We start from the raw sequence: 23,417 nt of genomic DNA, 5'->3' as shown, positions 1-23,417 counted from the left end.
ATCTGAAACCCTTTCTCCCATTATTTAATAAATGAAGAACACATGATGAAGGGAATAGTGAAGTTCCATCTATCAAGTGCAAGGGTATGCAAAAACTGCAGTGCACACCATGTGTGCTTTTTATTTTTATTTATTTTCTTTTCTAAAATAGAACATTTGTTTTTACTCAGGTTAGTAATGTTTATTTTGGGGTAAGTGAAGTGTGATCAAAATGTATCTTAAATCCTCTATGAATCCAATAGAGTACTTTAGAAATAAAGAACTTCTCAAACGAAAATATATCAAGAATCCATGGCAGGAATCTTAATGCTATCACAACTAAATCAAAGCATTATTTTGGTTATAATTAACAGTTCTAATATGTGCGACTCCTTGGCTATATGATTTGTTATCTTTACAGGACAAGAGAATGTAAATATATGCAGCTTAAATCATAAGTCTTTTTTTCAGGGCAGCATGCAGAATATTTTGAATTCATTGCTTCAATTTTCTATCTATTTTTGGATTTGGTTTCTTCATATAGAAAACCCATTGTTAGAAGATTTGTTCCAGACCAGGGTGGGAAGTGTGTGGGGACTTCAGGACATGAGTTAACTATGAGGACTGTGAGACGGTGGGTTTAGGAGCTGGGGAACTTGTAGCACTCTCTCCTCTGCCACTCACCAGGGTTTGCCTTGTTAAGTACTTGAGCGCTCTGAGTCACAACTATCTTCCTGTGTGAAATGTGAGAACCAAGGGTAACTTCTTCATAGAGTGTTACCGTGTAGACTACAGATCATGATGTAGGTAAAGGCACTTCCTGAATGTCAAGCCCCATGGTACCAGTTTGGCTTCTGACTTGGGAATTCAACTCCATTTTCATATGGAGCCTACAAGTGATTTAAAAGTAATGAAATATCAATCTACCCACCTTCCTGCTAAGTCCTTCTCCAGCTACTCTTCATTCTAATCTTAACTTGTTAAACTGCTATTCTTTTTTTTCTCATTTTTTCCCTATTTTTATTTAGTAAATATAAATTTCCAAAGTACAGTTTATGGATTACATTTGCTTTCCCCCCCATAATTTCCCTCCCACTCACACCCCTCCCATCTCCCACTCCCTCTCCCATTCCATTCACATCAAGATTCATTTTCAGTTATCTTCATATACAGAAGATCGATTTAGTATATATTAAGTAAAGATTTCATCAGTTTGCACCCACACAGAAACACAAAGTGTAAAATACTGTTTGAGTACTAGTTATAGCATTAATTCACATTGGACAACCCATTAAGGACAGATCCCACATGAGAAGTAAGTACACAGTGATTCCTGTTGTTGACTTAACAATTTGACACTCTTGTTTATGGTGTCAGTGATCTCCCTAGGCTCTAGTCATGAGTTGCCAAGGCTATGGAAACCTTTTGAGTTTGCTGACTTTGATCTTATTCCGACAGGGTCATAGTCAAAGTGGAAGTTCTCTCCTCTCTTCAGAGAAAGGTACCTCCTTCTTTGATGGCCCCATTCTTTCCACTGGGATCTCACTTGCAGAGATCTTTTATTTAAGTCCTCTTTTTTTTTTCCAGAGTGTCTTGGCTTTCCATGCCTACAATACTCTCATGGGCTCTTCAGCCAGATCTGAATGCCTTAAGGGCTGATTCTGTGGCCAGAGTGCTATTTAGGACATCTGCCATCCTATGAGTCTGCTGTGTATCCCTCTTCCCAAGATGAATCATTCTCTTCCTTTTTGATTCTATCAGTGAGTATTAGCAGACACTAGTCTTGTTTGTGTGATCTCTTTGACTCTTAGACCTATCAGTGTGATCAATTGTGAATAGAAATTAATCACTTGGACTAGTAAGATGTCTTTGGTACAGGCAACCTTGATGGGATTGTATTGGAATCCCCTGGCACGTTTCTAACTCCAGCATTTAGGGGAAGTCCGATTGAGCATGTCCCAAATTGTACATCTCCTGCCACTCTTAATCCCACCCTTATATTTAACAGGGATCACTTCTATCAATTCTTTTTAGCCTATTGAGCCGCGGGAATCTGGGAGTCCCAAGCAGGGAATCCAGCAGGGAATCTGGGAGTCCCAAGCCGCAGCTTAACCACTATGCCAAACATCTGCCCCAAGGTGTACCTTTCAAAATGAAAGTTAACCTATGGAGGGAATCAAAAACCCAAAAAAGGTTTAAATACAAATATTAAAAATGATTACAGGGCTTTCAATTTTATTGCAGTATAAAAAAAGCAAAGTAACTACGTCATTCCTAAATTTCACTAAAGGTTTGCAGTGAGAATGTGAGAGAAAATATAGGAAAATATTCTTTTGAAACAAAGAATATTTATTTTTGTTTCAAAAGGGAGAGTGATAGAGAGAGAAAGAGCTCTTCTATCTTCTTGTTCACTCTGCAAATGACTACAATGGGCAGAGCTGGGAAAATCCAAAGCTAGGAGCCTGGGAATCCATCCAGGTCTCTCATGTGGGTGGCAGGGGCTCAGATACTTGAGCCATCATCTGCTGCTTTTTCACGTTAGCAGGGAGTTGGATGGGAAATGGAGCAACTGGAACTGGAACCTGCACTCTGCTATGGGATGCTATGTCACAGGTGGCAGCTTAAACAGCTGTGCTATAGTGCCAAACCCATGAAGAAGATTCTTAAATTATTCTGGCTCTAAATGGACTTTATAATGCAGCCAGAATGAATAGTACATACCTATATCTCCAAATCGGGAGAAAACCTGCTGAGTTTAAGAAACTCAGCAGGAAAAATAAGAGTGGAGAAAATTATGGCATATGGTGAGATGTAGTCAGGAGCTACACAGTGAAATATTTTAAATTATTTTATGAATTTTGTGATCTTTTCAAAAGACAATTGAAAGATTAATTGAAAGATTTTAAAAGACTTAAAAGCTTATTATTTTAATATTTTTAGAAGTGGTTTTTTTTTCTGAAAGTATGGGTTATAGTTTGGAGGGAGACTGAGAATGTGCACTGGAAGAGAAATTAGAAATATTTAAGAGTATTGCAATTGAAAGATGATGATAGGCAGGAGGACAGTAATTTAACGAAAATTTTCAATCCATTAATATATTTTCCAGGTTATAATATTTAGGAAGCTTACGTTTGTTTTTTTTTTTTTCAGAAGAAAAATCACACTTTATAATGTGTTCTTTTAACAGGTTAGCAAGTCTGAAATAGCAAAGCTTCACTTTATTTTTGAAGAACTTAGAAGGTGGTTACAATTAGATGTCCCCATGAAATCAATTGTATATTGTCCTCTGCAATTTAAACGATAAAACTAATCCATAAAGAATTACAGAAGAGGTAAAATTACCTTACACTGAAGTAATAGCTTCTAGAACAATAAAGCTTAAACCATAAAAGAATTGCAATCATTAACATCTGTAATTGATTACTACAGAAACCAAGTGCCAGTGCAGTGTCAGAAAACTTATCAGAATGTGCATTTTTGTAGCAACTATGCCATCTATTAACTATGTGAATTGAGGTAAGTCTCTTGAACTCATGAATGAATTTCTTCATCTGTAAAATGTCAATAGTAAGGGACCTGTGCAAAGCCAGCATCCCATGTAGGTGTCAGTTTGTCCTGGTAGCTCCACTTCTGATGTAGCTCCCTACTAATACACCTGGGAAAGCAGCAGCAGAAGACCCAAGTGCTTGTGCCCTTGCATCCACATGAGAGGCCTGGAAGGAGATCCTGGCTCCTGGCTTCAGATCAGAATTAAACGGTAGGTTATAGGTCAAGTGCCTATCTAGAGAAGTACCCATCTGTACATGGAGGCATCAATAATTCAGTTGCCCAGGAAACATGTTATATCCCTTCAAACATTTGCCACAAGAGAACTTTAAAAGTGGCTGTTTCCTTATTAGTGAAAAATAGCTCCTTATTTCCTTATATCTAAAGGCACCCCTCTAATTTGAATTCACTTAAGTATTGTTTATATTTATAGACCATAATGAAAGGAAATAGCATTTGTATTTCCTCTGGAACAATTTAATTTTTAACAAAGCTCACACCAATACTTTATGAGTCTGGTTTTATCCTTCAGATGCTATCAATGAAACTAATAGGAGGGATGGTTTTTTGGGGTGATGAATGCACCCTTGCTGGAGTAGACAGTATATTTCTGAGCCAACAGGATGGACACTGCAGCACAGATGGTATAAATGCAAGGAAGCAGCACCATGGACAGCAACATCCACTTGATGAGATCACTTTGAATATCCTTACCTTCTTTACAGGCACAGTCTTTACACCTGAAAGTTAAAATGGGCATTTGTCCTTAGTTATATAGATAAACAGCCTTAGTCAATGAAGGATGTGTATAATTTTATCTGTTATGACTCAAAATTATATATATACATATAACATAATTATACATATGTTTACAGTGGTGTGATGAGCACTTATGATCCTGTTTGCTACTCATAAAACTAAAATCTATTTAAGATTTTGGTTTCTCTTAATCTGTCAAATTTTGTATGAGTTGCAGGAATACATGATTGAACCTTTCCCTTCACCACAATGTATACATTTATATTCCAATTTTTATATAAAATTGAATCAGATAATCACCAAATTGAAAGTTTACATATGAGGCTGAATATAACATGCTGCAATATTTTAATTTCTTTCTTTGGTCTCCAATTTTACCCCCCCCATACACACACAAAATGCCACACACAATGTAACCAATATAAAAACATATCTAGCATTTAGATTATGTTATGTGGATATCATTTTCCTAAGTATCATAGACACAAACCTGGACTGATTTCTCAATTAAAATAATTCATTTTTACCAAACTTCACAGATTTCAAAGCAACTTTAATTTCTACAATATTGTACAATCAATTTTTTTATCATTACCTTTCAAATATATGCCTCAAATCAATCACTGGAAATATTTTCAAAGCTTGCATATGTTTATATTTGATTTTAATTAAGCAATGGAAATTTCAACTTTTTTATACTTTTCAATTATTTTGCACTAAATTCCATGAGATGTTTCTCAGACATATTTGACTATTTCACAGGGGTACTATTAAATCTGCATCCATTTTCAGAGTCAATGCATTATAGGATTATTAATGGTTGGGTCTTTGATGAATATGGTGACATGATTTGAAGTAGACATTGGCTTTCTCATGGACTGGTAGAAGGGAAATGATGATATTCTGAGACAAATCAGAGGAAAGTTAGTGGTGATAGGCTTCTTTAAGTGATAAGTAAATACATTACTATAGAGATATTTTAATCATAGCAAATGCTTGTGAATTAAGACAAATACCTTCCATCACTAAAACAGACAGATTAGATTAGCTTCTTATTCCACTTGAAGTACTTTCAAGAATGAGACATTAGAAAATTGAGGTACAATGCAAAAATGTAACTTCTTCCCTGAAATCACATTTTATTCCTCAGAATAATTTCTGAAATCAGAGTTTAAATTACACTTTCTCAATCACATTTCCACAGCTGTACCACAGAACACAATTTGATCCAAAATTTTACTATATTGCCAATGATAACAAGCCTGATAAAATTATATAATATTTTTAAATCAAAAGTGCTATAGGATCAAAGAATAACTCATTCATGGATATTACAATTTGTATAGACACACAATTCTTAGGTTTATTTCATTAAAGAATCTTGAAAAAATCATATTCACAAATATCTGAATATTCAATTATTTTTGTTTTTGAAAATTTGCCTGCCATGCTTTGAATATAAATTGATTCACTATCTTATGCAGGACTTCAAGCTCCAAACTCAAATGCCCCATCAGAGTGGGAATTTAATCCGATTATGATGTTTAGAAGAAAGTGGGCCTAGTGGGAGTCCTTAGATCATTAGGGGCGGGTCCTCAGAAGACAGTACTTGTAAGAGGGTTGGTTATAAAGGCTGAGCTGTCCCCAGCCATTCATTCTGCTTCTTGAACAACCATGTGGTCTTTCCTCCAGCATAACCACCCATTACCTTATATCATGCTCACAGGATGGAAAATCAATGAATCTGACCCTCCCAAACCGTAAACCAAATAAACACTTTTTTTTCCTTTTCATAAAGTTAGTTGTCTCATATATTTTGTGGTTTTAATGAAAGGCTAACTAGTGCACTATCATTCTAACGGTCAAGGTAAAAGTGCAAACAATTCTGGAGTGTTCCTTTTGGACTTAACAATTTAAATCATCTGGTTTTAACATAAATGACTCTGATCATTCCTGAATTTTTTGTATGCAAAGATGAAGAAAATTAGTATAATATATCTTTATCTTGAAGTGAAAGAATGATTCTACAATTGTGTGTTAACTGAAGAAATACTAGACATTTATACTGTAGACTAAGAGGCAATGGGATACGATGAAGACAGAACATTTTTATGATTACTTTTCCAGCAAATCACTTTAAAAAGCCTAATCCCGTATGCTCTGTGATGAGTCATGTCTAACACAATAGATTTTGTTCAAACTGCACTCAAATCCAATTATCTATTATTGTTGCATTTAAGACTAATACCTATGAATTTTTAAAGTTTTCATTGAATTAAACCAGCATACTGTTTTGTTATAGTCAAATATTACACAATGGTAGCAAGATTCATATATGGAATCTTGACCTTTCAGCTGTAGAAATCTGTACTGCTCATAGAATTTCCTTTTAAGCAATTTTATATATTCCTCAATTCTTATTTGATCTTCCTTATGTAAAAATATCAATTAATCCATTGCATTTTCCTTAATGAATACTCTAGCCATGACAATCTGCCAAACTATGAATTTCACTTATATCTTATTCTTTCATTGTTATATAAACTATTTGATACTTAATCAACAGTAATTATTTCAATCTTGCTTATACTTCCTTATTATAGTTTTATGTTTCCAACCGAAATTGCAGTATTTTGGTGGGAATCCTACCTCTCCTGAATATGTTGGATATTTCCTGGAATTTGGGATATTACCAACCAACATCTAAGTATTGAGTAATTTTGAATTCATGAGTTACCCAGGCAGTAAGTGAGGGCACTGCTAAAATAATAGCACCATGGCAGTGATAATAGACTTATTTCAGAGTTCTGAAGAGTAAGAAGGTATATTCTTTATTGAATTTGACAAATATTGTCACATTGGGTAACTCTCAAATCTTGCAGACTGGAAATAGGACTTTAGAAAAGGAATCAATATTATTCATCCTTGCAATTTTTTTAAAATCATCAGTCCTTTTACTTTCATTTTCTATTATTTATTGGCTACACCTGTATATAAATTATATTGTGAATGTCCTTAGTAAGTTTGTTTCCTCAAATATCTAAAATAATTTTCAATAAAATGGCAGTATGTTTTTATCAACATTCCAAAGATAGTTTTCCCTTATCTTGGGTTGAATACATTACATTATTGATGACATCATATACAATCTATCGTTGCATTTATCTTTATTTTTTCTTTTATACAAGAACAGATTGCAAGAGAATTTATGATTTCATTGTTCATGCTCAAGGCTTTTCTTCACAATTGATTGCTCTCACACATCAAGGCATATTGAAATTCATTTTCATGATGACCCTCGTCTTTTGTAATAAGCCATATCACCTTTAGCTTACACTGCAAAGATAAAAATGATCAGCAGAAAAAACAGCCATTTACCGTTTATGTGAAGGACAAAGTCATACTTTCAAAATGTTAGCTACCACTAGAGAACAGTGTTTGCTTTTTAAAGTGGTAAAAAATTGGAGGGTATTACAGTTGAAGTATAACTCACTATTTATACAGTAATCCTCAACACCTGATGTAAAGACATACAAAATAATTATACAGAGAAAATTTACATCTAATTTTAAAGTTCACCATTGTTTGTAAAAGTACAAACTAAATGGAATAGATTTCTTTCATTTGTTTAGAATCAGTGACTTCAAACTATGGAATAATAAGAAACATCTAGTTTCACATGATATTATTTTTTGTCTTAAAGTTAATTTTAAATTTTATCAGTGCCCTCATCCACTAAAAAAAGGGAGCTAACAGTGTCAGTGTTATTAAGGTGATGTATGCGTTCAATTAGTTTATTCCTGAAGATTCTTTAAGCATTGATTAACACATAATTACTTAATAAATGCCCACAGCAATAAAATTTACTTTCTCAGAAGAAAGATATACTGTAAATCCACATCCATCTATATTATTGAAAAGACATCCTAATCACATCTAAAAGCTTAATTAGAAACAGACATTTAAAATCATGCAACCAAATTGTTTCACTTGATGTCCCATTAACATCTCCTGGAAGCTATTTTTAAAATACATACTTAAAGGCAAAACAATGCGGACATTCCTACTCAAAGGAAAATTGAACTTGATATTAGAGTCAAAAAATAACGGTGTTCTTTTTGTTTTAAGATTTATTTATTTGTAAGGCAGAGTTACAGAGAGAGAAGAGTAGACACAGAGAAAGAAAGCATCCCTCTGCAGTTCACTCTCCAAACGGCCACAGCAGTTGATGTTGGGCCAGTCTGAAGACAGGAGCCAGGAGCTTCCTCTGAGTCTCTGACATGGGCTGTCCTCTGATGCTTTCCCTGGCTTATTGGCAGGGAGCTGGAACAGAAGTGGAGCAGCTGGGCCTCAAACCAGCATCCATATAGGATGCTTGTGCTGCAGGCCACGGCTTAACCCACAGAGCCACAGTCCCAGCCCCCAGGCATTCTTAATGTAGTGATATGCTAGACACTTGGCAAAGAAATACAAAATACATAAATAAATAGGCAAGGAAAACTCACTGTTTCAGCCATAACGTTATGCCTTCATTTGCTTAAAACCAGACACTCTCCCGAGGCAATTCCAAAGTCAGTACTCATTGTACTTTGCTCATCAGTTATTTGTTGTTTTCTAGACTGAAAAATAAATGCAATCAATTTTGTGAACAATTTATATACTGTAAGGTACATCGGTAGTTTCTCTTACTGAAAGCACTCCAAACCAATTGTAGCATAAATAAAAATAGTGGCTTTGCTTCTGGTTATATAAACACAAAATGGTTTCTTTACTTGCCAAAGACATTTTTACTTGCTTAGGCTATTAACAATGTATAAAAGCATATTATTTGGGATTTTCTTGCCTTTGAGTTAACACTGCAAAAGTCTTGCATTTAAAAACAGTGATGAGTCAATCAATTTAAATGTTTTCTTTCTGTGGATCACAAATGTCTCCATATTCAGAGAAATCATGGTGTTTCTCATGACAATGAAGCATTTTGAAATTCAAAATTGTTTACAATCATGAAGCAAGGAAACTTTGCCAACATTAGTAGGTGTAGGTCACTAAGAATTCATGTGCTTAGCACATATTTCTGAAAGGTATTTAATCACAGGCCCTTTACTCATCCCTATCTTTTATTCCCTCTCTTCTATTATTCCTCATCTTCTATTTTTCTTATATAACAACTAAACTGCATCACAGAGAACACTTTATGGAACTAGGGATATTGGTTGTTGATTTAACTCTTACGGAAATAGTGGCTTTATTCCTGAATTTCAGGTAACTCTTTTAAAGTTCATAATAAGGGAAATAAATGAAAAATTGTACATTTAATATTCAGAAATGCCAGATATTTAACATATCACATATGCATAACATATCATATCACAACAAAGGATGTTTCTATATCAATAGAAAGCAGAATTTTGGACAATTTAAAGTAGATAATCATTGGAATAATTGTAATTACTGTATAATATCCAAACATTTCCTTCCTGATATTAGAGATCAATTTTGCTTAAAATGATAAATTTCAGGGCCCAGTGCTGTGGCATAGTGGGTAAAGCTGCAGCCTGTAATGCCAGCATCCCATATGGTTGCTTGTTTGAGTCCTGGCTGCTCCACTTCTGATTCAGCTCCCTGCTAATGAGCCTGGAAGGGCAGCAGAGGACGGCCTAAGTTCTTGGGGCTCTGCCACACATGTGGGAGACCCAGAGGAAACCCCTGACTCCTGGTTTTGGACTTACCCAGCTTTGACTGTTGCAGCCATTTGGAAAGTAAAACAGCAAATTGTAGATTCTCTCTCTCTCTCTCTTTGTCTCTCTCTCTCTGGGTCTCTCTCTCTTTCTCTTTCTGTCTCTCCTTGTCTCTGCTTCCCTCTAACTCTGACTTTCAAATAAACAAATAAATTGAAATCTAAAACAATAACAAAAAAGACAATGCACTTCAATAAGATGATCTAAAAGAAAAAATAAGACAGCAAGTTTCTAAGTAATATGGCATAACATTAATCATAATTCAATTGAACTCCTTACAAACAAGATTGAACTGTGAGTAAACTTCAAAATACTTGAATTAAACGGCATAAAACCTGTCCTTATGTGACTGCTTTATTTAACACATACTTCAGAATCATATGAGGTACTCGTTAAAAATATCTATACTTCCATTCTATTTTTTTAAAGATTTTTTATTTGAAGACAGAGTTACAGAGAAAAGGAGAGAAAAACAGATATATCTTCCTTCTTCCCAAATGACCACAAGGGCTAGGGCTGGGCCATGTTGAAGCCACGAGCCAGGTAATTTTTTCCAGGGCTCCCACTTGGGTGAAGGGACCTAAGCACTTGGGCCATTTTCCACTGCTTTCCCAGGTGCATTAACAGGGATCTGGTTTGAAAGTGGAGCAGCCAGGTCTTGAACCAGTATCCATATGGGATGCCAGCATTATAGGTGGCAGATTAATCCACAGCACCAGCGCCCTATACGTCCCTTCTAGTCCGCCTTGTGAAAATTAGTGAAGGCAGGTTGAGGCTCAGCTACCCGTGTTTCAAACTGTTTCATCAGATGATTCATATGAATATAACATAATGTGATGCAACATTATATATTGAATACTGCTGCTCTTAGAAAAAAAAACACACCAATTTAAACACTTGCTCTGAATTGATATTTACATTTGTATAGTCTAAAAGGCTCCAAAAGTACTGTATTTTATACTTTTGAAGTTAGGCAATGTTGTCAGGTAATATATCTTCATTTAACTTCAATAAAGTTTGCATACAAATTATTGCTTTTATATATGAAGATACTTTAAAATGAGCAGAGTATTTTCAATTATTTAATTTGCCTAAATATTCTAAAGGTAGGATCTAAGGAGAAAAGGTTATTTTGAAAATCTCAAATTCTTATCTTAAATTTGTGTTTATTTTCTGCTTTTGCTTGTGTCTTTAAGTGTGTGTGTTGCTTTAGGTGGGGTCTATTCAGAATTCAGTGAGTTGTAAATGACTAATTAATTTCATTCTAGTAGCCAGGAGTAAGAAGTAAGAAAACAAAAAATACATAAAATTATGACAGTCTTCCAGTTTGGGCAATAGAAAATGCAAGTATAAGGTAAAGTTAGGTATCCTGCACCCTACTGTAGTGGGAAAAGCCACTGTCTCTCCACGTGGGCACCTGTTTGTGTGCTGGCTGCACTACTTCTGATCCATCGCCCTGCTTATGACCTGGGAAAGCAGAAGATGGTCCAAGTGCTTGGGCCCCTGAACCCATACAGAAGACTGGAAGAATCTCCTGGCTCTTGGCTTCAGCTTGGCCCAGCCCTGGCAGTTGTGGTCCTCTGGAGAGTGAACCAAAAGATGAAAGATCCCTCTCTATCTGTCTCACTCTCTCTCTGTAACTCTTTCAGAATAAATAAATATATTTTTAAAGATAAAGCTGGGCATAATGAGATAAATTCAGCTGTTTAAATCTAACATGGGAGAATCATTTAAATTCATTTTTGTCATATTACCATGAATATTCAGTTTAAATTTAACTTAATTAAGCATTTGAGGAAATGAGTAGATATATGAATAAAATTGTGGACATAGTTAATATGTGTGAAAATTGTATGTATAAAATTACTGGGAAACAATATTTTAGTGATATCTTAGCAAAGAATATGAATCTCATTAAAAATGGATAAGTGAACATTTAACAAAAACCAAATGCCCCTTTCAATACTTGGTAGATGGCCAGGCATATAGAATGATATGCTGGGGATGACGGGGCAAAGGGGGACTGAAGTGCAATGACTTCGGAAGCATCTGCTATGAACTGTAGTGAGGAACATGTGAAAAATTACATGAGGAGTCACCACTGTGATGTATAAACTGAAGACTCCATTTGCTTTTTCATTTGGGCTGGCAAAATGTCCTCAGGAAAACTTGCCTAAGGGAAAAAAAAATCTAAGATTAATATATATGTGGTAGTATCTGTACTCTCAGATAATACACAAAAGAATTTCCATGAATGAAATGCAAGTAACAAAATGTAAGTAAGAAAATTGTTTCAGGTCAAATTTTTTGTTGTTTCAAAAAGATCTAATGTGTCTGTATAATGACAGGGTTTTTTAATGTTTTATTAGATTATTTGTATTTATTGACAAATAATAATTGTACATATTTATGAGGTACAATGAAATATTTTAATACATGAATACATTTTAATAATAAAATTAGGATAATTAGCATCCATTACTTCATATATTCAATATTTCTTTTTAGTGTGAACATTCAAAAGTCTTTCTTCTAGCTATTTAGGAAAATACAATATTGTTATTGTTAACTGTTGTTACCCTACTGTGCAATACAACACCAAAGTGTTATTTTTACAATAGAAAAAAAAAGTACTTATTAATTCAATAAAATAAAACTCTCTGAGGTTTAATTTTCATATATATATATATATTTAAAAGATTTATTTATTTGAGGGAGAGTTAGAGAGGCAGAGGCATAGGGAAAAATAGAGAGAGAGAGAGAGGTCTTCCATCTGCTGGTTCACACCTCAAGAGGGGCAATGGCCGGAGCTTCTTCTGAGTCTCTCATGTGGGTTCAGGGGCCCAAGGACTTGGGCCATATACTTCTTCTTTCCCAGGCCATAGAAGAGAGCTGGACTGGAAGTGGAGCCGCTGGGATAAAATGTCCAGCGAAGCTCAAATCCAGGTACTAGTAATTATAATTTGGAGTGCCGTCATCCCAAGAAGTATTCTAATGGCTGCACTGATCACTTGCCTGCTGTATAGTGCTTTCTGAAGCTGCTTACAAGAATAAAGTTGGCAGTGAATTACAATTGGTATAGTTGCTGATACAGATAAATTGTCTGGTAGATACCAAGTACGTGTAAGACATTGTACTGCACAGAACACAAGGAAACTACTCCAGCAAATTTGAAATTAAATAGCAGAAGTATATTATATATGCAAATACACCAACATTACCATAATTCAGAGATGGTAAAATGTATGTAGTTTGCAAAGCAGAGATGAATTGAGGTATTCCAATTAAGAACAACTTAATTTGAAAAGAAGGTATCAGAGAGTCAGAAATCAATGCAGAAAAAAAAATTACCATTTGAGCTACAAAACCTGAATGAGTCATAGACCTATTAATATAAGTGAAAGAAAGATGAGAATAGGGAATCCTTTTAGAATGATACTTTCATCATGTTGCTGAGACTGTCATTGTCACCCAGTTATGCTAAATAATGGGATTTAAACACATTATACTTGAGTTACTCACATTTCAATCATATTTATAGTTGATTCCATTGCTCATTTTAGCATCAAACTTGGAAATTTCTATAATCCCTCTCACCACAACTCCTAATCTTAAAGATAAAGCCCAAATCTACTTCCAAGCTAAAACCATAGTTACCTACCATTAAAAATCTCCCTGCTGTTATTATTTGCTTATGACATTGATATATTTTTGATATATTGCTTATGTGTATGATAAAATGATATATATATTCTATTTCCCTCTAAATTAATAACAATAAAGAAGAAAGCATATGTTCATAAAAGACATAATTGTCACATCTATTCATTGTGTTAGAAGTCTAGTGTTGAGGCTGGCACTGTGGCATAGCGGGTAAAGCTGCTGCCTGCAGTCCCAGCATCCCTTATGGGTACTAGTTCAAGTCCTGGCTGCTCAACTTCCAATCCAGCTCTCTGCTATGGCCTGAGAAAGCAGTAGAAGATGGCCTAAGTCCTTGGGCCCCTGCACCCACGTGGGAAACCTGGAAGAAACTCCTGGCTCTTGGCTTTGGATTGGAGCAGCTCTGGCCTCTGCAGCCATCTGAGGAGTGAACCAGCGGATGGAATACCGTTCTCTCTCTCTTTTCCTCTCCTTCTCTCTCTGTGTAACTCTGACTTTCAAATAAATAAACAAAAACCTTAAAAAAAAAAAGAAGCCTTGTGTTATTTTAAAGTATCAAACTGGGATGCTTGAAAACAATAGAAACTAATTCTTCACAATTCAAGTACCCAAAATTCTGAAATCAATGTGTAGTTATGGTTATTTCCTCTGAAGACAGTGAGGGAAGTCTTCTCTATACCTGTATGCTATGTCCTGGTGGTTGCCAGGCAGGCATGGCATTCCTGGGCTAGCCGGTGCATCATTTCAATCTCTTCCTCTGTCTTCGTTTGGTCTTCCTGGTGTGTCTCTGTCTTGCATGTCTTTACCTCTTAAGGGTCACCAGTCATTGTATATTGTAACCTCTTACAGCATTGCGAGTTACTCCACCTTCCTCTGCCAATCCGATATGAACTCAGTTTAACATAATAAATTGGACCTTTAAAGACATTATTCCTAAATGAAATCACCTTCAAAGTTCCCTATGGACTTGAATTTTGGGGTTGAAACTACCTAATCTGTAACAAATAACTAATTATTCCAGGAGTATTTGACTTGTTCTAGCATGTAACAACACTGAGTTCATATTTCCACTTGCTTATCTGTAGCCTCAACAACAAAACAGTAAAATATAGCTTTCATTTGATTTTTTAAAACAACTTACTTTCCAATGTTAAACTGCAGCTCAAATTAAAGTACTTTATTAAACTACATTCTGTGTTCAATTACTGTAATAGCAAATCCACAAGTTCCAAAATAAAGATTTTTTTTAAATTACTGAATGAATTGTTTAATTTTTAGACATCCTATACATTATATTTCCAGTAGTAATTATCTGTCATATTCTAATTTGGAGTGAAAAGTGTTTTTTTAGTTTTATTTTAAAATGAAGATAAGAAGTTCTGATACAAGATTAAGTATAAAAAGTATATTAATATGAAAAGGGAAACTTACATAAAACCCTTCTTATATTTGTGTATTGTATATCTTTCAGTTTGGTGGCTTGACTCCCACTAATGCATATTAGCATTCTATTTCATGCATAAATTTGAGATTTTTCCTGATGCACAAGGCCATAAAACCATAATCTTAGAAAGAAACAGGATAAAAAATATAATAACATGTCCTACTGAGACATTGAAAGTTGAAATTGTGGCTATAGAGGATTAACATAAAAATGGTCACAGACAAACCACACTTCTGGGACATTATACAGCCAGCACACCATCATTCATATGGAACACATAAAGATAATTGGTGATAAAGCAATCATTATATGATATTAAACACAGAAATTAGTCTGTGTGCATCACTGGTGTTGACTTGGAAGTCAATCAAGAAACTCTAGGGGCCACTCTGTGGCATAGGAGAGTAAAGCCACCCCTGCAGTGCCAGCATCCCATATGGACACCAGTTCATGTCCTGGCTGCTCCACTTCTGATCCAGCTCTCTGTTATGGCCTGAGAAAGCAGTGGAAGATGGCTCAATCCTTGGGACCCTGCACCCACATGGGAGACCCAGAGGGAACTCCTGGCTCCTGGCTTTGTATTGGCTCAGCTCCGGCCATTGTGGCAATTAAAGAAGTGAACCAGCATATGGAAAACCTCTCTCTCTCTCTCTCTCTTTCTCCCTCTCTGCCTCTGCCTCTCTGTAACCCTGCCTTTCAAATAAATAAATAAATCTTAAAAAAAACTCTAACATTAAGAACATCGAAATAATATTTTTGTCTATTCTGACTTCAGCACTGGAACATTGAATCCCAGCTTTCTTAGACTGACTTCATGCAACTAATGAGTTTCATGGAACATTTTTTTTTCTCCATTTGACAAACTAAATCATCTAAAATACAATCTCATTTAGCATTGGCAATATGTTAAATTCTGCAGTTTTATCCATTTATTAATCTTCATTTTATCTCTGAAATAAATTTAAATTGTTAGACTGGTTAGAAAGTGTGAATAAGCATCCCAGCATCTTCACTTAATTCCTAATGCAATAGTTCTGTGAAATGAGATGGCTATGCCAGGAAAACCCTGCTCTCATTAGTTGACTAAGGTCACTATTGCAAGAGTTCATTTGTCACAAAAGTTTGCATTAGACTCTATTTTCTCTTTCTCTTGCCTTCCCTGTACCTCTTCCATGCCAAATGCAGCCCTTTCATCTTGGACTTCCTAGACTCCAAAACATTATATATTGCCTGCTCTGTGGAAGTCTGTTACAGCAGCAGAAAACAGCCTAAGACATTAGGGCATGAGAAGTTTGAGAAAGGAAAGATAAGCACCCCCTCAGTTAGGGTACTTTCACTTCCAGTAGAGAAGAGATTCCTTCCAGATAAGAATTCCAGAGATCTGAAGACTACTCAGCCATAACAATAACTGAAATTTGTAACAAAATGATGCAACTGGAAACCACTTTAATTAAATAAGCCAGTACAAAAAAGATAAATTCAATATGTTTTCCCTAATCTGTGATAACTAATTGTGTACAAAAAATGTATAGGAATAAAATTATTTTGAGATTCTAGGATTGTTTATATCCCTTATCTGTACTGTTGAGGAACAGTGTTTTTTTCTTCTTACAATTTGTTGAACTCTTTACTTACTGTAGGGTTAATCTTATGAGTACAAAGTAAAATGAAAATAGATCACTATAAAAATTAAGAAAGGGAATAAAAGAGGAATGAGAAGAAAGGGTGGGAGCCTAGGCTGGAGGGAGGGTATGTTGGGAAGTATGAAATTTGTTTACCTTAAAAAATAGTTACAAGAAAGACAAATGAATTCCAGAGACCTGAAATGTGACTAATGGGGAAAGAAAGGCACTAGCTTACCAGAGAAGTACACTCCAAAAGTCCTATGAATATATGTATAAAACTTCATCCATATATATGTGTATCTGTATAGAATGGGGAACAGAGAGAGAGAGGGAGGAGGGAAACAGGGAGGAGGCAGAAAGGTGGAGGGGGTAGAGAAGAGAGAGGAGTCTGAAGATTGAAACAAGAATGGAATGACACTTTTAGAGCAATGTTATTTTAAATCATTGCTTTTCCATATCTAATTAATATCAGGACTCCAATTACCAATTGGATGTAATTCTTAGTTCAGCACATTTCTAATTACAAAATAAATTTGTTAATTAATTAAAGCTCTGTCCTATTGCCACATTGCAATAAGTATTGTACAAACTCTCTATGATGCTTAAGGATTGTAGTTCCCCTTTAAGGTGAGTTGAAGTTGGCTTACTGTGACATAATTCTTCTGTTTTGTGGTTATAGCTTCATTCAATTTGTCGAATGAGAGAAGAATACTGTAAAAATCTCCTGTACCCTCAATTATCACTACCATGGCATCTTGCTTTTTTTTTTTCTTAGCACTGTACTTTACTTTGGCCTTTATATGATTCTCAAGTCACCTTAGGGCTTCTCCCATACGTGCAAAAATATCCCAAAGTCAGTTTTCATAGATGAGAGGAGATGAATGAAATTTAATGTATGAAGTAACAACTTTAATTAAACAAGCAAATTAACCTCTAGAATTATTGCAACCAGTGAATACTCATGATCCAGAATGAAATCTTAAATGTCTGTTAGTCAATCAATATTGACCAATCTTCAAGGGTCAGTTTTGTTCAATTAAAATCTACGCTGAGTCCAATAGTTCTTCAAGAAAACTATTCTTTTAATGAAGTACCTGGATCAATACTACATATGAGTGAAGAAACAAAGTCATAAACAATTAGAATTTAAAATACATGTAATAAGATACTTCAAAAAACTATAATTGAATTATATTCTTAAGAACTGACCATCAGTGATGATTTTTAATTATCGTGATAATCATCATTTTTGTTTTTTTTTTATTAACTATGAGGAAATCACACCTCAGCAGCTGTTTCTTCTGTTTTCCCAAATACACACTGAAAAATTATGAAGCAGGTATTGAAATACAAACAACCTTATTCTGATGTCTGATAATTGCTAATGGACATAATCTTCAAAATCATTTTTGTCATTACTGCTAATATATTAATTCATAAAAGGAATGCTATATCACCATTGGGCCAGAATTATGAGGTGTAAAATTTGATTTAACATTTGATTTGGATATTCAAGCAAGGACTTCATAAATCTATATTGCAAAGTTGTTCAATGTTTAGAAACTTTTTTCAAAGAATCTCTTTTTGTAGGCTCAATTTAGTAAAAAATACAAATATATAATGTCATAACCACTCCAAGACTAAAATATTCCAGAACATTATTTTTTCAACTCCAGAAAGTCTGCATTTATGTATTTAAAATAAAAATGTTAGCAAAGTATTGTTTTTGAAATATGGAATCTCTAATTAGTTTAATTCACATTATGTAGAAAGAGAACCAAAGAGGTAACTCTGGATATCATGCAATGGATTATCTGATTTTTACATCTTGTGCCCCCCATAGTATATTTCAAATAAATATTTTACTTTTCAAATGTATGCTCCTCATCAGAGAATAAGACATAGTATAATATTTGCAAATATTAGTGATGTATTAATAATGTATCTTCACATATTACTTTGTTTTATAATTGTTACATAGTTTCAACCAAAGCAACTGAATAGAAAATAGTTTGAGATACTTCAAAAATGATCTAAACAAATAGTCTTATAAAACCCCCGTGCATAAACACATTGCTACAAGTTCTGAATAGTAGTGATTATAATGAGGCAGGTGGCTGATGCTATCACTTTCCAGACAGCTGGTAGGGCTGAAGTAAAAATCATTATTCAATTTGGCGTCTAAATTTTTATTTGTTTATTCTGGCATATCATGGCATTTTCTTTCCCATCTGGATTTGGTAAATTCCTTGGATAAGTGGGAGAGTTAAATCAACCCACAAAATTTTCATTTAAACCTCATTATTTCTGCAGAGATGGATTTTGCTTTGTATGATTTTTCTAACAAGTAGATGTAAAAAAGCACCTGGATAGTTGTGCAATTTTGGATTTCATATGATATTATCATGTGATGTTCATAATGAAAAATTCATTGTGTATGATCAGCAATAAAAGTTACAACAGGTTACATAATGAACTTCATAAACTAATGACAATATAGATGAACATATAAAATTTTACAAATTATTGTCAGTTTTGTTTATTGAATTTTAAAAGAAACGCAACAATAAACACTACCATAACATATAAATGAAAATATTGTGACATTTTCCTTGAAATAAATTAATGAAGAATGGAAATGAATGAAGAGTAGACGTAGATTTGTAATGCACTTTCTTTTTTTTTATTTATTTACATGATAGGCAGGGTGTTGAGGAAAGTGAGAGAGAGAGAGATTCTATCTATCTATTTAGTTATTCCCTAAATGCCTGCAACAGTTGACAGGGCAGGGCCAGGTCAAAGCGAAGAACCTGGAACCCCATCTGGACTCCTGCTTGGGCTTTTGGGATCCAAGTATTTGGGCCATTATCTTTCAGGTCTCAGGATGTGCAGTAGCAGGAATCTGAATCAGAAGTGCAGGCAGTACTTGACCCTAAGTACTCTGATACACTATGTGGCTGCCCAAAGACAGTTTAACCCATGGTGCCACAACACCTGCACCAAGTGGTATACTTTTAAATAATTTTATGCAGTTGATACACACAGAAATCTTGGCCAAACAGGATCTATGAAACAGTCAACAAGATAGATAATACTCAGAGTCAAGGACCACAATGATTGAAATCACACAACGTATGTTTTGAAAAATCAACATTAATGCAAGGGTTAAGCCACAACTTGGGATCTTTGTGTCCCATGTTGGAGTGCTGGTTCAAGTACTAACTACTCTGCTTCTGATTCAGCTCTCTGCTAATACACCTGTGAAGCAGCAGATGAGAGCTGTAGAATTTGAATCTCTGCCACCTGAATGGGAGATCACGATGAAGTTCCTGGCTCTGAGCTTCAGCCTGGTCCAGACCTGGCTCTCATAGTCACCTGAATAGTGAATTAGTGGTTGGAAGATCTCTTTTTCTCTCTCTCTTCTCCCTCGATTAGTCTGCCTTTCAAATAAATAAACAAATATTTTATAAAAACAAAACACAGATAAATAGCAGGAAGACATTTAGAAGTTAGCAACATATTTAGAAACTAAAAAGACACATTTCTTAGTAGCAAATATTTCAATCAAATGATTACATTACTAATTAATTTGTCTTGGTACATTTGTGATACTATAAGAAAATATTATAGACTGGATAATTAATAAAGAAACATTTTCTTATAGGACTGAATGCTGGGATGTTCGAAGTCAAGGCAATGCCATCTGGTAGGAGCCATCTTGATGTTTAATCACATGGCAGATGGTAGAAGGGCAAGAGTGAATCTGTAACAAAGCCTCATTTTTTTTTTAAAGATTTATGTTTTTATTTGAAAGTCATAGTTACACACAGAGAGAAAGGAGAGTCAGAGAGAGAGAAAGAGAGAGACAGAGAGAGAGAGAGAGAGAGAGAGAGGTCTTCCATCCACTAGTTCACTCGCCAGATGGCCGCAAAGGCTGGAGCAAAGCAGATCCGAAAACAAGAGCCAGGAGCTTCTTCCGGATCTCCCACGCAGGGTCAAGGAACCAAGGACTTGGGCTATCTTTTGCTGCTTTCCAGGGAGCTGGATAAGAAGTGGAACAGCTGAGACTCAAACCGGTGCCCATATGGGATGCTGGTACCGCAGGTGGCGGCTTTACCTGCTAAAAGCCACAATCCCTGTCCTACAAAGCGTCTTTAGTTGGAGCCTTAATCTTATTCATGAGGGAGAAACCCGTAAAGCCTAATCACATCTTGAAGAACCCTGAAAACTATTATCACTTTGACAACACTTGAACTTGTAGAGAATAAGTTCAAGTCATAGCAACTTCTAAATTCATAACATTTTTAAAAGCTATTTAAGAGAAAATAGATTACCAACATTAGAAAATACAAATGATTTAACATTACTATTTACATTTCACCTTAAAAAGTTAGAAACAGTAAACAGAACTGGTAAACTGGAGTGAATCCTGCACCAATAAAATAAACATGGAAGAACAGGGGAATGCTAAATGGTGTGTGGGGTTTGGCTACTAGTGATGTCCCTATGTTTGTTTCTTATTTTTGATGTTAAGATGTTAACCTTAGGGTCGGCGCCAGGGTTCAATAGGCTAATCCTCTATCTGCGGCGCCGGCACCCCAGGGTTCTAGTCCTGGTTGGGGCGCCGGATTCTGTCCCGGTTTCTCCTCTTCCAGGCCAGCTCTCTGCTGTGGTCTGGGAGTGCAGTGGAGGATGGCCCAAGTGCTTGGGCCCTGCACCCCATGGGAGACCATGAGAAGCACCTGGCTCCTGGCTTTGGATCAGCGCGGTGCGCGGGTCGCAGCACGCCGCCGGAGCAGCTATTGGGGGGTTAACCAATGGAAAAAGAAGACCTTTCTCTCTGTCTCTCTCTCTCACTGTCCACTCTGCCTGTAAAAACAAACAAACAAACAAAAAACAACAACAACAACAACAAAAAAACCACACACACACACACACACACACACAAAAGATGCTAGCATTAGGAAAACCTGGGTGAAATACATGTAGAAACTGTACATACTGTTTGTAATTTTCCAGGAAAAGTTTCATAATAATGAAACAGTGACAGAGACAATGAAGTTAGTAGCAGAGCAAGATAAACTGAAAATAAGTGTTTATAAATACAAAATATCAGAGCAAAAGTAAAAAAAAAATAGAAGACCAATTTATAATGGAGAAAATTTTTTAAAAAGTCATAATTAGTTTTTGGAGAAGGCTTTTAAATTTGATCAATACCCAACAAGATTAATAAAGAATAAGAAAGGAGCTGGTGCTGTGGTGCACCGGGTTAAAGCACTGGCCTGAAACGCTTGCATCCCATATGGGTACTGGTTCAAGTCCTGACTGCTCCTCTTCCAATCCAGCTCTCTGCTATGGCTTGGGAAAGCAGAAGACGGCCCAAGTCCTTGGGCCCCTATACTCGTGTGAGCGACCTGGAAGAAGCTCCTGTCTCCTGGCTTTGGATCGGCTCAGCTCTGACTGTTTCGGCCATCTGGGGAGTGAACCAGAGGATGGAAGACTTCTCTCTCTGTCTCTACCTCTCTCTGTAACTCTGTCTTTCAAATAAATAAAATAAATCTTACAAATAAAAAGAATAAGAAAGAAAAAATGCATTTTAAGGGTCCATCCTACATTGCAAGATCCCCAGTGGATGCCTGAAGCCATTGATATTACCAAACTCACAGATCATCAATTCCCTATTTTCCTTTTGTAACCATCACTGTATTCTCTGTTGCTATGAGTCTATTTTAGATACCTCTGATAAGCAGCATCATGTGGCAATTTGTACTTCTTCTTTTTTTCTTTTTTTTGACAGGCAGAGTGGACAGTGAGAGAGAGAGAGAGACAGAGAGAAAGGTTTTCCTTTGCCATTGGTTCACCCTCCAATGGCCACCGCGGCAGGCACACCGTGCTGATCCAATGGCAGGAGCCAGGTGCTTCTCCTGGTCTCCCATGGGGTGCAGGGCCCAAGCACTTGGGCCATCCTCCACTGCACTCCCAGACCACAGCAGAGAGCTGGCCTGGAAGAGGGGCAACTGGGACAGAATATGGCACCCCGACCGGGACTAGAACCCGGTGTGCCCGCACCACAAGGCGGATAATTAGCCTATTGAGCCACGGTGCCAGCCAATTTGTACTTCTATGACTGTCTTCTTGGTTGGTCCATTTTGTCACAGCCTTCTTTTTAAAGGTTGAATCATATTCACACACATGTATTCATAGTCATGTATCACATAATGACATTTCTGCTAATGATGGATACACACATGTTTTAGTCCTATTAGATTATAATCTAATCTTGGTGTGTAGTATGCTATCTTATCTAGGTTTGATCAAGTACTTTCTATGATATTCACAGAAGGGCAAAATCATCTAATGATGAATTTCTCAGAAAGCATACCTGTCTTTAAATAAAACATGAATGTTCTCCATTTTATGTATATTTGAATGCTAAACAAGCCTTGAATACATAGGTAAATTCCAGTTACCATGACATAATACTACTTTTATGCATTGCTGCATTTAATTTTCTAAGTTTTCAAAGGCTTTTGTATCTACATTGTAAAGGATATTGGTCAGTGACATTTTTTCTTATTCTTGTCAGATTTTCTATCAGGGTTATACTTGTTCATAAAATGAGTAGGGAAATGTGACATCTTCCTCTCTTTTATAAAAGCATTCCCT

Source organism: Lepus europaeus, chromosome 15 (assembly GCF_033115175.1).
Source record: "Lepus europaeus isolate LE1 chromosome 15, mLepTim1.pri, whole genome shotgun sequence".
In the NCBI taxonomy this organism is placed as follows: domain Eukaryota; kingdom Metazoa; phylum Chordata; class Mammalia; order Lagomorpha; family Leporidae; genus Lepus; species Lepus europaeus.
Note: the sequence above shows the minus strand (reverse complement) of the source record.